This window comes from Haliaeetus leucocephalus, unplaced genomic scaffold (genome assembly GCF_000737465.1).
Source record: "Haliaeetus leucocephalus isolate CR32 unplaced genomic scaffold, Haliaeetus_leucocephalus-4.0 Scaffold138, whole genome shotgun sequence".
In the NCBI taxonomy this organism is placed as follows: Eukaryota; Metazoa; Chordata; class Aves; order Accipitriformes; family Accipitridae; genus Haliaeetus; species Haliaeetus leucocephalus.
In genome coordinates, this window is record NW_010972574.1 from 2,863,110 (window position 1) to 2,878,473 (window position 15,364).

The 15,364-nt window shown below is 39.5% G+C and overlaps 1 protein-coding gene across 1 annotated transcript in view; it reads right to left on the reverse strand.

The window, feature by feature from the left end:
- The window catches only part of EHF (ets homologous factor), a 31,854-nt gene extending 17,034 nt beyond the window's left edge, over positions 1-14,820 (reverse strand). The window contains exon 1 of the mRNA XM_010586025.1: positions 14,738-14,820. The gene's annotated coding sequence lies outside the window, so the exon portion shown is untranslated. The remainder of the gene's footprint in view (positions 1-14,737) is intronic.
- Positions 14,821-15,364: the final 544 nt, after the last annotated feature.

The following is a 15,364-nucleotide window of genomic DNA, read 5'->3' on the forward strand; positions in this document are numbered from 1 at the left end:
TCAAAGGAGTGAGCTCAAGCTTCACTCTTTCTCTCAGATGGAGTATTAATAGATTTTCCTCCTGTACTTGGCAGCCAGTTTTCATTAATCCTGTAAGAACTTCATATCTTTGAGACTTCTACCCCATATCAAATTTAATTAAAATTAGCGATGGGACTCAAAGATTGTTAGAGGCCAAATGCAAAAGCCAACACACAGACAGAATAACCACAACAGCTTCATTTCCTCAGGAAACCATGTTAAAAAGGGATTCTAGCTGAGCTGAGATTTTGGAAAACAATATAAAGATCTTGGGATCTGTCTCTCTACTAAGACATGGTACATTATAAATGAAAGCACACATGAAATATCATATGTGTATATACACACACATGCATTTATATACACACATATGCCTCTCTGTGTGTGCATTGTACGTATGTGTAGACACATTTCCATTCTTTTCAAAGAGGAGCTGTCTCTGGAGTATAATCTTATAATGCTACTAGGAACATTGCAGTTATGACAGGAAGTAGATAGCACTTTAATCAATCAGTATGGTTAAATATAGTTGTGCACTGGTGTTCAGCAACATTCTTTCTAGAGAGTCCTATGAGAAGGGATGAATGCATCCAAGGAAAAAAAAAAAAGCTCTTTTGCCTAAATTCAATATATCAGGTGGTATTCAAAGACCAAACCCCGAAGGCCTCTCTTAGTGCAAGCTCTCACTGGAGTCAGGAGGAGCTTTGACCAAGCCACAGCCCGGCAACTTGGCAGTAACAGGAGGTCATTTGCTCTGTTCTTCTTGTCTTCCTTGACCGCCTGATCACTCTGAGCAAACAGCAGTAATGGAAAGAGCAAGGAGCCACGGCCTGCCCATGGAGCAAATCCAGCATTGCAGAAGAACATATTTACAGATCCTTGAACCTTGAACACTGTATAGTGCACTCTATGCAAATTGTTTTATTGCACTACAGGTGTGCTCTGAAAATAAATTACTCCGATCCCCATTTCCATATTCAACCCAATGAGTCTTAACATCCTGATAATGAGTTTCTCTTTTCTTTGAACTAGAATCTTTCAAGAGCTCATATTAAATGACAGGAAAATGCTGAACACAGTACGAAAGGTGAATAAGCAGTACAGAGAAAACAAGTGAATCCTGAAGTACTACAGCCAGAGTCATTGTTCTGACGTTGATTTGTACAGTTGCTTATGTTACAACACTGAACTGAACTAAGGGTCTCATTAATTACAAATATGAGGGGGTATAGAGACCACAGGGGAAAGGGGGCCTATAACCTTCTGGTTTGTAAAGCTATGTACTCTATGCAAAACACAAGAAAATATGTCTAAGGCAAAACTGACTGAAACTATTAAACTATGACTCCACCTGTAAGCTATGCAAAGTGTAAGAGTGACTTCTAGCTGAGACAAGCTCAGTGCAGCTCCTCCTGGCGTGTCCAAAAGGGTGGATCTCTTTTGGCATATTTACCTATGGGATCCTTCCCCATTTTTCCCCTTTTACCATCATGGCTGAACTTCAAATGTAAATTTCACCTGGGCCTATTTTCTTTGAAGTATGTTATGTACACAGTGAAGACACAATCCCTGCTTTTCAGGGCTCAGAGTTTATGGAACAAGTATCTACAGAGTATGTTAAATATTTTAGATCATTACTGCACCTTGGATTACGGTCAAGTACTTAAACAGCAATCTAAAATAAATGATACCATGTAATAACTGCAGCTGCAGAGGAACAGAATCTAAATTTTAATCTTTTTGTTGAAAAATCAAAAGACAACAAAAAAAAAATCAAAAGACAACAAAGTGGGCTGAGTTTTCAAGACACCAGAAACAAAGGACATGTACAACAAAGCAAGTGGATCTGCTTTACCCATATGGTTACTTTAGAAACATAAAGGCATTGTACTTATAATGTATAGGATCAATTAGCTGCTTTGCATTCCAACCACCTATTTTACATCTCCAGCGGTGGTAAGGGCAGGCACAAACTGAATATATGAATGTTGAGAGCCTGTTTGCATGTTACCGTGAGCTTTGGGTCTTCTGGGGTTGGGTTTTTTTTCATCCTATTTAATGTGTACTACTACCAGGGCTCCAGGGTCCTATTCTAAGCCAGTGTGCCTTATATATACAGTTATGGCTGACCCTAAGATTGCCCTATGATCTCTATCTGTCTATTTTGCAAAGGTCTCAGGTTCATCCTTGGTATCTGTACCAAACTCCCAGATAAGATACCATCCCTGCCATAGCTCATTTTCAGATATGACCTGTTCTGCAGTGTGTTAGGATCTCTTCTGGCCGTGTAGATCCACATATAGCTATCACACACTTCCTTGTTTCCATCCCTTTGTTTTAGTGCCTAAAAACCAGAGAGCAGCCTCAAAAGAAACAACTCACCTGCAGGCTAATTCCCAGCAGGGATCCACTTCACAACAAAAAGCTCAACTTTGGACCACTTCGCTATGACCTGCAAGTTAACATTCAGATGACAGCCTGTGCAGCTTGGCCTGACTGATGATAACCTAAAGACTCACCACTAATATCATTGCAAACATACCCCATAAAAATTTGTTTCCAAACTCCTTGAAAGCTTTGAAGAAACTTCATATGAAGAAGCACTATGATCACGCTCAATATTTGTTGTATAACATACTGAGTGTTTGATGCATTTCACATTTAGTCCATCATATGTACCCTTGGGCCACAGTAACAAAATGTGTTTACTGAATCACGTTGTGAGTGTGAAGTTCAAGGAATCATTTTTATAAGAAAATTTTCTAAATGATCTCCAAAACTCTTTGTATCCAGGATTCTGGTTTGGGGCTAATCTTTTTCCCTTCTACACCTCTCTGAACTGCACATTCCTATGCTTCTATATTTCTGGTGTACACAGCTGTGGCTCATATGCATAAATCCACCTATGCATGTGCAAAACCGGCTCTTGGTGAGCTTTCAGAGACTACATTGAGCCTTGTTGTGGGCTTTTGGAAAGGAAGAGTTGGGTTTATTCTTTTGTTTTCTTTGAACCTTGTATATTAAATGTATACATGAAGGTAAACTGAAAGACCAGAAAAAGGAAGATGAATAGAAAAGGAGCATTTAACATTTACCTACATTACAGATAGGATCATGGTAAACAAAATCAAATAAAGCTTGATTGGAATCTTATATTATTGAAGATCTGATTTTCATGATGCACTACAAGGTAACTTTTGTAAGAGATACGTGGTGGTTGTTTTAACATGTTCATATAGAGGCTTCAAAATCTTGCATATATATTTTAACTAAAGAGAAGCTTGGGTAGAAAAGTTAGGATCTAGATCTGTATCTGAGCTATCCCTCTGCTCCAGGGTTTGGGTTTGGTTCTTATCTCTCTTTTAACGATGTAATTTAAAGACAAAACCATAGTTCAGTTTCCTTTTTGAGAGAGAACAAAGTTCACTTTATGAATGAAAAAAAAAAAGAAGAAAATTTACTTGATAACATGCAAAGTCCCATAGGTTGTTTTTTCTCTGACCCCTTTTTTTCACAATCAACAATCTTCATATGAACTGACTTCAATTTTCAAGGTATTCATTAGTATAATGAAAATAAAAGGGAGAATTTTAAAAGAGGTTTTGTTTGTTTGTTTTTCTAAATCAGAAGCAAACAGAAGGCCAACTGTGAACAGAGAGTCCTCAAGGCATAGATGTGTCTGACAGTGCTAAATGCCAAAGGTTGGTACTTCTGCAAATTTTACCCATAGATATGTTACCTTAGCAGAGAAAACAGTGAACTGGAACCTGCCACATAATGAGGATCCAGTGTTTGGGATCCATGCTTCCTTGCCACATCACAGACTAGATGTGCCTCTTCTTGTCATGCCACTAATTTTTGAATATGAAAAAAAGAATATAATAACTTATTTTACTGTCAAAAAGCTCATTCTCCTCTTGCAGAAGATCTGTGCACAGATCTGTTTATTATTGGTGGAACTGCTAGTCATAAAGCTAAGACAAAAGCGAGTCAATCAAAGGTCTTATTTCTTGTGATAAATGTTCATGTCATTTTTTGCATTAACATATCCTTAGAATGTTTGGAATAAGTAGATATTTGCTGAAAAGTGGCAAAAAAGCAGGCTTTTTTATTTTTTTATTTTTCGGAGTTGGTGCTGCAAAACATGGCTTTGACTGGCTTATGGCACTCCTTTCATTACTGTCTGTGCCACCTCAGCAAGTTCATGATAATTTGGGTCAGCCATTTTTCCTGAATATTTAGAAGCCATCTGCCATAGATTCATCAGTCTAGCCTCAGGGATACAGAATCTTGGAAAACACAATAATGGGAAAAACTGCCTTTGCTCTTTATTCTTCTTTCAGCACTTAATACCACACCTCATGGAACAATTCCACACCTCCTTTCATGCCCTTCCTATCACTCTAGTACATCCTTCCTCTAACTAGGAGCCAGCTCATCTCCCTAATCTCCTTTTGCTAAACACCTTTCTTTTGCTTACAATACATGAAATATACAAATGGTCAAAAAGCACTCTAGATGCCCCTGTAGCTTGACAAGCCACATGCCTGTAATTGAGCAAGAACCTCATCAGCTAACAAAATATTATCATCATGTCCTAACACCTCCTTTTCCCTTGGCTCTGGTTCCCCAACCACTTCTCCCTACCTTCCACGACAGCTTCTCTTTGCATTGCATTAAAAGCTAACAGCATATTGAGGGAACTGCTTTCCATACTGCTAATGTAGCCTGTGTGACTGTTCAGTTATTAGTGAATAATGACAATAATAACAGTAATAATTGTGTTTGTGTTGGTGTTTGGCTCTCATTAGGTGCTGAAGAGTTTCTGACATAACAGCCACTCTATAGAGACTCTGACATACACTGCTGCAGCAGTCAGTATTTCATGGAGAAGTTTATTTTAACCACTATCATTGCGCTTCTCTTTTGTTATGGGACTAGTCTGGTTTTCAACAGTAACCACCACTAATTTGCCTACTTCCAAAATAAAAAGATTCTTTTTTCTCTTTTCCTTTTTGTAAACTCTGTTTCATACATTTTGTTTTTATAAGGGGCAACTGCTTGGAAACAGCCAGCTTCGTCTTTGGGGCTGGTTTCTGAGTGAGAACTAAACAGAATAAGGAACATGGGATGGAGAAAAAAACCAGGAAAGCATCTTGAGGAACATGCAGATTTTCCCATTGGGACTACTATTTATTTTTCGCATGAATTGATTCATTCAATCAACAAACTAATTGTGTTTCTTCATTAAATACAATGAGGAGGACAGCATAAATTAGCTAGCACAGGGAAGCTGGATGTTGAGCGTAAAGCGGTTTAGGCTAAACTAGGTAGCTTGCTGGAGGACTAACCTGGTCAGTAGCAGTGTTTATACCTTATTACAACCCACTGCCTGACTTACCACAATCTGATCAGACTCTTTTTCTGGTATGATAGCAAAAGGATATTTCAAGGAGGAGACATAGCAGAGGCAGTGCAGGGCTCACAGTGGGAAGGATCATTCTGTGCAGCCGACAGGGAACGTTTACATGGCTGGACTATTAACTCCTCTGCCCGGGTGAGCCACATTCCCTAGTGCCAGGCTGGACCTCACTGATCCCACCTGTGTGATAGCTCCAGCCAAGATGCCTGCTCCACCTGCATCCCTCTCTAGTCTACCGAGTACCCCAAGGTGAGCAACTGTTTGCAAAGGAAAGTGTCCCCAAGTGGGCGGCCATCACTGAAATAGTTCAATGGAGCTCACTGACCCTGTTTCAGAAACCTGCTGTCAGACCATTACTTTGACTGTCTGAATGACATGTTTGCGTGTGTTTAGTAAACATTTATCTGGAGCTCAGCTCTATCCATGCGGTTTCTTCATATTGTAATTGTTGCGTAAAGAATAAGAGATTTCAAGACCTGCCATTGCACTCCACTGACTGCACAAGAGCTGTCTGCTTCCCCCCTGGGTGTAGCAGCAGGCTCACCCACCCCATGCACCCAGGACTTCGAGGAAGCCCTGAGCCTCCAAAAGCCACATGGCACTGGGACAGCAGCTGATGTATATGCTGGGGCTCACTTATGCTCCCTGCCTTCATTAAAAGCAACCAGAAAATAGGGGGAATGAAGTTTCCTTGCTCTGCAGCCACCTTCTATAGGTAAGGCAAGAACCTGTGGGAAACAACGTCTCCCCACTTTTGTAAAAGCCGAGAACAGCTTCCTCCTCTCTCCTGCCTGTGGTTAGAGGATTAACACTTCCATGGCATCGCTCCTTCTCACCTGGCACAGTGAGAGCTGCCCATCCTGTTTCCATTGATTTCTCCAGTGGCTGCGTTAAACAATACAATGGAGTATTTATGTGTCAGGTTAGGAGCAGGTTATTAAGTAAAACCCACCGTAAATAGAGCCGTTAATTCAGTTGCTGGCATGGCTCTCTGTTATCTTCTCAATACCTCCCAGAGGGTATTAGTCTTACCCTTTCGTTTGAGTTGGCAGCAGTGTTATTTTTTTGCACCTGCTGCTCTACTCTGATAACAACACAGGTCAGCTTTGATTTGTTGGAATATAAACAAAAGAGCAAAGCCAGGCATCTGCCTCAACAGCCTGGGCCGGTTTGACGACAGAGCTTTTCCCATTGGGTTTTGTACAAATGTACTCTTTCGATTCTTACATGAACTCTCTCCCACTTCATAAACAGTCCTTTGCTACAGAATAGCCTGGTGTCAGAGGAGAGCTCAATACTGTACTTTTCCATCAACTGAAACCTCAACAGGTCAAAGTAACACACTGTTCTAAGACTTAAGTCAGGAAAGATGTCATACAAAATACATAAAGAAAAATTAGCTGAGACACAGCGGTTCAAAAATTAGCAGGAAAAAGCAATACATGAATTATAAGCAGTAAAGGAACTTTCTTGAGAGGTAAAGAAAACCTGAAGCATTGGAAGGGTTTGTTTTCCCATCTGAACCTACAGACACTCCAACCCTTAATCTACTATTTAAAAAAAAAAAAAGAAAAAGTAAAAAAAATTAAGTCCATGAGAAGTAGGTACTCAGCTGGGAACTGGGCTACTTTTAAGTTCTGAAAATTAAACCTGCAGGGCTCATCTAGTATAAAATCATGTATGGTGATGGAAGAACTCCTGAAACACTGACAACCATAGAGTGGAAAAGGAAGAGTCCACACAGACAAGGGAGGCAGTAAATAGAACAAAGCACAGAAATGAAGGAAGAAACTAGCATTACGTCCTTATTACAAATAGGAAAACTGAGAGACAGTGCTGAAATTATTTGCTTAAGTCATATAAGAAGTCAATGGACAAGTCAGTCCAACACATATCTTCCAGCTCAAGCTCCATTGCATCACATCTCCAGCAAAATTTTCAACATGCAGTTGAATTAGGATGATCATGGTTTTTTTGAGGGCAAAGGGAAGGTATTAAATAAGGGAAAGAATCTTCTGTAAAAAAGAGACCTGTTCAGACTGAAACCAAAATTTTTCTATGCATCATGGCTATTATGTGCCTAGTAGAGATTTGAATGTTAAGTTAGCCAAACAATTAAATGTACACTTGAAGTATTAAATAAAAAAAGCTGCCCTTGACCTACGTATGATCCTGAAAATGAGCTAGAAATTCCTAAGTAGAGCTGGCTGAAATTCAAAATTTCTGTTCTGTGGAACTGTGGTTAATGCAAGGCTTTTTTTTTTTTATTCCTTTTTTTTTTTTTTTAATCACAATGAAAGAAAGGAATTTTAAAAAGCAAGTTCTGTAGCAGCAGAGAGGGAGGGTCCCCATCCCAGCCAACCGACATGTAAAACCCTATGTTCAAGTTGTCCAAGTAAGAAAAGTGCAACTCAGCCTGTTATGTAGAATTGTTTATAAAAGACAGAAAATGTCAAATACCAAACTAAGTTATTACTGCAAACAGGCAGTAATGTCACCACAGAGCAGCTGTGCTGGAAGCAATAAGCTTGCCTAACATGGCTGTTGTGCACATGGTCACCAGGGAACCCTCTGCAGAGCCTCGCCACGGTAATCCTGAAATGCAGCCTCTGCAGACAACCAGATTTGACTGTCTCAAATGTTACCTAGGATGTGAAGTCTGCAGTCCTGTTCCTCCTCTTTCACTGATTGCTGCTACTCCTTATCTTCCTCCTTATTTCTTTTATTTCTCTTTTTTTAAATTTTTGTTTCATTTTTTTCATCTCTCTCTCATTTTTTGCCTTCTGCTTAGTTAGACTGGCTGACCAGGCCAGGAACCTTCTTTCAAACACCACCATAAGCCTGTAACAGTAAAAAAGACAAAAACATCATCTTCAATTACCTATCTGTGGCACAAGAGTGCCAGGTTGTACAGCAACTATGGAGTTTGTGGCTGGTCTCTAGGATGGAGGCTGGAGGAGTCAGAAACTGGGAAAAAGGCTCACTTCCCTCAGTTCTTTTTGCTCCCCTGTACAGGTATGCATCTCACTTAGTCCTCAAGGTAACTGGAACAGGTTCCACCAACAAAACCAATAAAAATGTTTCCGGACTATTTCAAACAAATATTTTCTTCAAAAGAAGATTTATTACCATGTGAATTATACCGACTTTAACATTGTTCTAGGAAGGAAGTGTTAGCAGAGATCCTTATAACAGCTATTTTCAGGTGCTGGGGAGTTTTTTCTCTTTTCTTTTTACCCTTAATGATTAAATCTTTGTAACATTTTTAATATTGAAGATGTGTCATAGCATAAGGCAAGCTGATACCTTGATTTTAAACGACCCAAAGCCCTGTTAGCTTGTCACACGAATAGTAGCACTACGTTAACACCTTTGAGTCTGTGCATCCCTCCATTATGTCAATGCTAGCATAGAAGAGCCTGGCTGGTGCTAGAGCTGCAGGACTGCTGCTCATAGTCTGGGGTTTGGGGAAGGGCAGCCCTGGGTACACTAGCTCTCAGGCTGTGCACTTGTTCCTGCAAGAAAAACTACTGTGGCACAGGGCAAAACCAGCAGGCATGGAAGTTGCAGGCAGCTCAGTCCAGGGGTCTTGGCATCAGCAGCCCCTCACTTTCTGCAGGACAATGCTAGTCACTCATTTATACCTACTGACAAAATACACATATATACCAAATACAAATAGCTTTGCATTTTGAATGATTAAATGAAGGAGCAAACAAAATTGATTGAAATTGGGGCAAATATTTGAATTCTCTATCTTAAAAAGTAAGGCAAGAAAGCCTGTGCAGGAGATAAGGGATGTGCATGTGCATGTACTTAGTGCAGTATGGTTTTGTGAGTGTATGCATATTGGGAGTGGCTACAGGCAGACTAAGAAAAATTTACTGGATTGACTACAATTTGACTGTCATCCAAAAACATTTAATCATTTGAGATTTTAAAGAAGGAAGAGAAGTTTCTACCTGTTCTTACAAAGCATTACGTCCCTCCATTAGGGAGGGTATGGATATCTACAAGTCACTAAATGAAGGAAAAATTATATCTATTTCATTTTCTACATCTCGCTTTTGGTAAGTCTGTAAGGATACCTCACTAATCTAATCACCTGTTAATTCATTCTTCTAAAACTTTTTCATCTTCCTCTGTCAGGGCAGCTGCCTGGCAATATCACAAGTAAAGTCTGCTTTATGTGAGTAGTGTGTTAGATCCCACTGCAAAAGATATGAGAACAGCGCCCTTGAATGTGTCAGAATTTGACTCCCTGATAAAGCCCCTCCATAGCCATGCCAATCTATGAGACAATTGCTTAACCAAGCATACTTTGAAAGTGTATCATCAAGATGCAAGATTCTAAACTGTTGTGTAATAATAATTATATGTTTCAGTAAAAATCATTAAGAAAGTTTGGGGGTAATCATTATATAATGGACTTAGTCTGATTCCTGACCATAGCATCTTGAGCAGTTTTACATGGGTTCGTTAATTATATAGCTATATAAATTAGTTACCTGCTCACTGCTAGATGAAAGAAAACCCAGAGCGGTTTTAAAAAACTAAAACAATTCTTCTGGTGATGGCACTAGTAATTTGGACAATTTGCACATAGTTGCGTAATCCTCACAGACTTGTAGGGGCTCAGGAGACTATTCTGGCTACATCTTATTGTGAGCTGAGGAAATACCTCAAGTGTTTATGTCTGTATCCTTTCTCCATAATAGGCAGGAACTTTTCTTTTATTCTACGTGTTTGCAGATCCTTTAAGCACAATTACTTTCTTTTCTCCACTGCAAAGTAATTCTCTTGTATTGCCCTATCTTATTGGTTTATAACCAGTGATCATCCAGCCCCAGCTAGCTGTTTTCTCTACCAGTTCTCATACTCCTTCCTGTGGAACACATTTCACGAGATCAGCAGAGGAATAAGAAGTAACGATTACCACGTGCAACGTCAGCTTTTGGAAAGGGAGCCTTTGAGGGCTCTTCCTCAGAGGGAGACATGCAAAATGCCAAATACCAGTTGATTGCTCCACTGGCTACATGACTCCATGTTTACTCATTCTCACCCATCCATAGACCAACAAACAACAAATGTCCCAAGTATTTTAGGCATTCAGTGAGGGATTTGGTGCAAGCTGCATGCCCAGTAGAGCTCAAAGCAGCTCTCATACTAAGACAGACTCCTGATGACTTCCACAGAAACCAAATTAATCTTACTTTTCCATATACCAGCTGTGTGAACAAACCCTTCTTTGCTTACCCTTTCTATCATCAGTGTTACTTATGAATTTCACCCTTACCAAATTTGCAATGCACCCTTTTTTTTAAAACTTACTGAAACAAATCCTTGGTTAATCAGGGGCCAAAATACATGTAAGCTGCAGAGTGTGCTGAAGGCAGGGACAGGGAGAAAGAGAAGCAGACATTTGTGGTTAGAGATCTTGAAGCGCCCTTGAGGCTGGTGAGCGGCTGAAGCCAGCACGCTTTGCTAAAGATGGTGTTGGACTTCACTGGTGCCCACAAGGCACTTATTATTAGGAAGAAAACTCCATGAGTTTATGCTTGAAAGTTCAATAGTAACTAAGCTGTGAGGCTGGGCAGAGACTTCACAAAACATCACGAACTATGTAAGCTACAAAAATCCTTAGCATTTCTGTTCATTTCCTCATGTACAGCAAAGCCTTTATATTTGGTTCTACCACATCCTAATACTGTGTGTCATTAGCAATGACAAGTGACAATTAAGTTTGTGACCCTTTTCTTTTTATGTGCTGCTTGCCACAGGAACACCTAGTCCTCAACAAGAATACCTACTTTACAACTGTAGGAAGGCTGATGAGAAAGAGAGCACTGCAAGACCACAGAAAATCCTATAAAGGGTGGTCACATTACTATTAGAATAAGAAGGGGTCATTGGTCTCTATCCGTAGCTTGGTCTCAGCACACTGACCAATTTTTAAGCCAGACAGGTCTGTCCTGTAGCACCCACTTTCCCACCTGTCTGTCCATACAGTAGGTCATTGTTCAAGTTCACAAAGATGATATTCATTATATTGCAGAAAGAGCTTGGACACTTGTGTGGGAATTGAATCTAGGCAAGTAAACAGCAATAGAAAGCACATAACTGTAGACTCCACAGAATAGATCCAGGTTACACTGCAGTCAGTGGAAAGTTTGCCTGGGAGAAGACTGAACGGTTTGGTTCATAAGTTAGACATGTTTATAAAGAGTGTGTAAGGGGTGAACAAGGGAGGGAAGGTAAGCGCCGGTTCTGGAAAGATGTCATGGCTCATGGGCAGTTCTCTAAGTTCACTGAGGCAATAAAATCATTAATCCTCTTCTGTGAGAATTGTACATAAATATTCGCTTCTTCAGCAGGTATAGAATTTCATCCTTGCAGGGTTTTTTTGTGTGAATTGCTGTGGGACAGGCAACAGGCTAACACGTCAGTCCTAGCTGGACACAGACGTGCCTACAGAAATCCTCCTTTTTCCTCTCTATTCTCTCTTCATCTGTGTCTCTGGATGGTTTTTCTTTTAAATTTGATCTCTCTCCATTGCAATTTGTTACCTTGCACCTCCCAGACAGAACAAGTACTGATGTTAACAATAAAATTCATTGGGAATGAAAAAAAATTAAGGCAGTTCAGTGGGAGCCAAACGACTTAATTCTGTCTTTGTCCAACTGTCCTATTGTTTGTTTCCACCACTGCTGAAAACTCACGACACGCCGAGAATATCTGAAGTAATATGAAATTACTATGGCAATACCACAGCGTGTTCTCTCAGGTGACAAGAGGGTAATAATATCCCATATTAAACAGACCACGTCCTATTACCTGATCTCACCATGACTAGGGTAATACGTATTGTTGTCATCCTATAAATTGCTGTGAAGGGCTACCTAATTTGTGCTGGGGCAAACAAAGCATTATTCTGGTCTGATATGAGATCCTTTACTACTATGTCTTGGGAAAAATATACTTTTTTACCACTCTTAGAAGCTTTACAAATGACATTAGGACTAGAAAAAAAAAAAGAAAAAAAAAATGCAAGCAAACAACATCAACTCTACTAATTGTAACACCATCTCTGCATGTAGGACCAATGCTCAAAGGCGAGAAGGGGGTCTGGAGGATGATGACTCTAAGAAAGCCTTTGGCACACTTTATAAACCACTGACCCTGAACTCCCAGTATATTGACTCATATTACCTTTGTGCTTGGCACTGCTGTTCCTGCAGCCTGTGTCTGGTCCTAAAATCCCAATTTCACAGCAGACGTTGAAAAATTAGTGGGGACCATTGAAGTGATTAAAGGATGGAAAAGCTTACAGTGGAACAGGCTGAGGTGCTAGAGGTTTTTGCTGTGGTGTGTTTTAACATGAGAGGGAATAGCCTGTGGAGCTTGGACTACCGCAGTTATCAAAGACTAGGCTAAGGAAGGACTTGTCCCCGGCTACCTACACAAGGAACAGAAATTTGCCACTCAGGAGAATTTCACACTAACCATCGAAAGACAACAAAATCAGGTGGCTGAATTTTGAAGCTGACCATGTCAGACTGAAAATGAGATAAAATATTTTTAGAGGAATGGTATTTAATTGCTGGGGCACTTAAAAAAGTTAAAAGTTCTGGTGAATTTCCCGTCATTGGACTTCTGGACTTTTTTTTTTTTTAAATTGGAAGTTTTCTAGAAGATAAGCTCTGCTTCAAGTCAGCTAATTAAACTCTGAAAAATTCTGGGAAGTCTAATGTTGTTATCGTAACAGTCACTTCTAGTTTTGAAAACTGTAAGGGCCAGGAATTAAACTGTCATTAATTGTGATATTTGTTGGTGAAACACATTAATCATGTTGTTTTTCTAGTTTTAATTGCAACTGTTTTCTTTGGTTTCTGCATTTGCATTAAATATAAAACTGCTCTATTTTCCAGCTCTGGTATTTTCTACAGTGCAAAATAGATGTCAGAAAACTGGCTTAAATTGCTACCCGCAAATTTGCTATCAAAACAAAACTTAAAGAAGTGCATTTTTTTATTCCGCTAAAGTTTTCACAAATTACAGGAAATACTGGTGCAAGAGAGGTATATGTAACACAGTCCTATGTAATACAAGTACAAATAAAATCACTAAATGAAACTTTTACCTCAAGGTTCATTTCTGTCATTATGAACTGGTTTCATTGTCTAAAGAACAGGAAAAAAAGGGTAGATGGATGTACTTTAGAAGCAAAGGTGACGTATGGTATTTTTAGATTAAGTAATCCAGAAGCACATTACTGATAAAATTCAATATCTTTATAACCATATACACAAGAGTATGTGCCTAAAATGTCTCATATAGTGAAATGCAAACATTTATCACTAAGGCCATTATACATATTTTATAAAATCAACATAGATTTTGAGCAACTTTTTCTTTACATTCACTTCTAACTTCACTTAAACAGCTGTGTCTGTACCTTAAGGGGCCAATTCTGGTTCTATTCAAATAAAATTACCACTGGAAAAGAAACAAATTAAACAAGCAAAGACACTGCAGGCCTCTACTCACACTGTATTTACCTGCCCAGTGCTTGAGCTGGGTTCTGTGTGGTGCTTTAGCTTAAAAGGGACTAAGATCAGCAGAACACCCCTCACCACAGGAATTGCCAAGAAATTGCCAAGAAATTGCCTTGAGGGTAAAACCGAGCCAAATTATAAATAAACTTTAGGATTTTTTGTTATCAGCACGATCACCATCAACGTCTTCATCACTAAAAGCAACAGAAACACTGTCAATTGTAAAGTGTCTCCCAGTTCTGCGACACCAGGACTCTCAACGGTATTGAGAAGGTCCACTTTCTCGCCCCTTGCCTTACTGAACAGATGACCACTCTGTGGACAAAAGCAGCAGATTTAGGACCCAGAATATTATTAGATACATCATAACAAAAAGGATCCTCAGGAAACTTTAAGTAATCCTGATGAAGCCACTAGCTCAATTCAAAGTCAATGACATTCTGGGTAAGAAAAGGCAGCAGATCTGGCCCCAAATAAACATAAACACAACAGAAATATTTAAGCAGAAGTAAGATACAAGTTCAAAATAGGAAAACAGAAGTCTTTATTGTAACATTAAAAAGCCTTTTCATAAGGTGAGCTTAGCTGCTGTTCCAAAGTGGGAAGGGAAGGGCTCGGTAAGGTGGCCATGAGTCCAGTAGACACTTCTCTTTTTTTTTTTATTTTCACTGATGTTAATTTGAAGGAAGTATATTTAAAAAAAAAAAAAAATTAAAAAAAATTACCCCAAACACCTTACCTCATTTAGCTGCAGATTCTGGAGTAGAAATCCTTAACTGACGCAATGAGAAAACTGTCTACAGAACAGTAGGTTGGGTAAACACAGGTACTAGGTTATGTCTCCTAAAGACTCCCAGGAGTGAAGATAAATGGATGTGATATTAATTTTAAAACATTTTGCTGAACACTCAGGCAGCCAATAGGGAAATTCCTTAGGTCACTTCCTGTTCATTTGATTGGGTCTGCAACGACAACAACCAAGATGAGGTTGGGATTATTTGCATAAGGCCAGCTCAGTCCTCAGTATTCAAAGAGAACAGGTCTAACCGGGTTACACGCGTGGCTCCAGAACAAAAGAAAAACCTGGTAATGGATGAGGGATTGATTTCTTTGTAGTTGTTTTTTTAAGACCAACCCTTTTTTGCAATGGGGGTTATTTCAGGTAGATAGGGAGATTATAATTAGAATGAGGAGAAGTGAAAAGCAGGAATGTCCTAAATTAAAATTAGCCTGGAAATAACATTAGGAGATGCACAATATGGAATAAACCTGGGCTGGCAGGGAGGTGGACTTGGTGAGCCAATATCATGGGCTCAATTCTTTCTTTTCATATCTTCAGCATTCTGCAAAATGCCTGAGTCTGCAG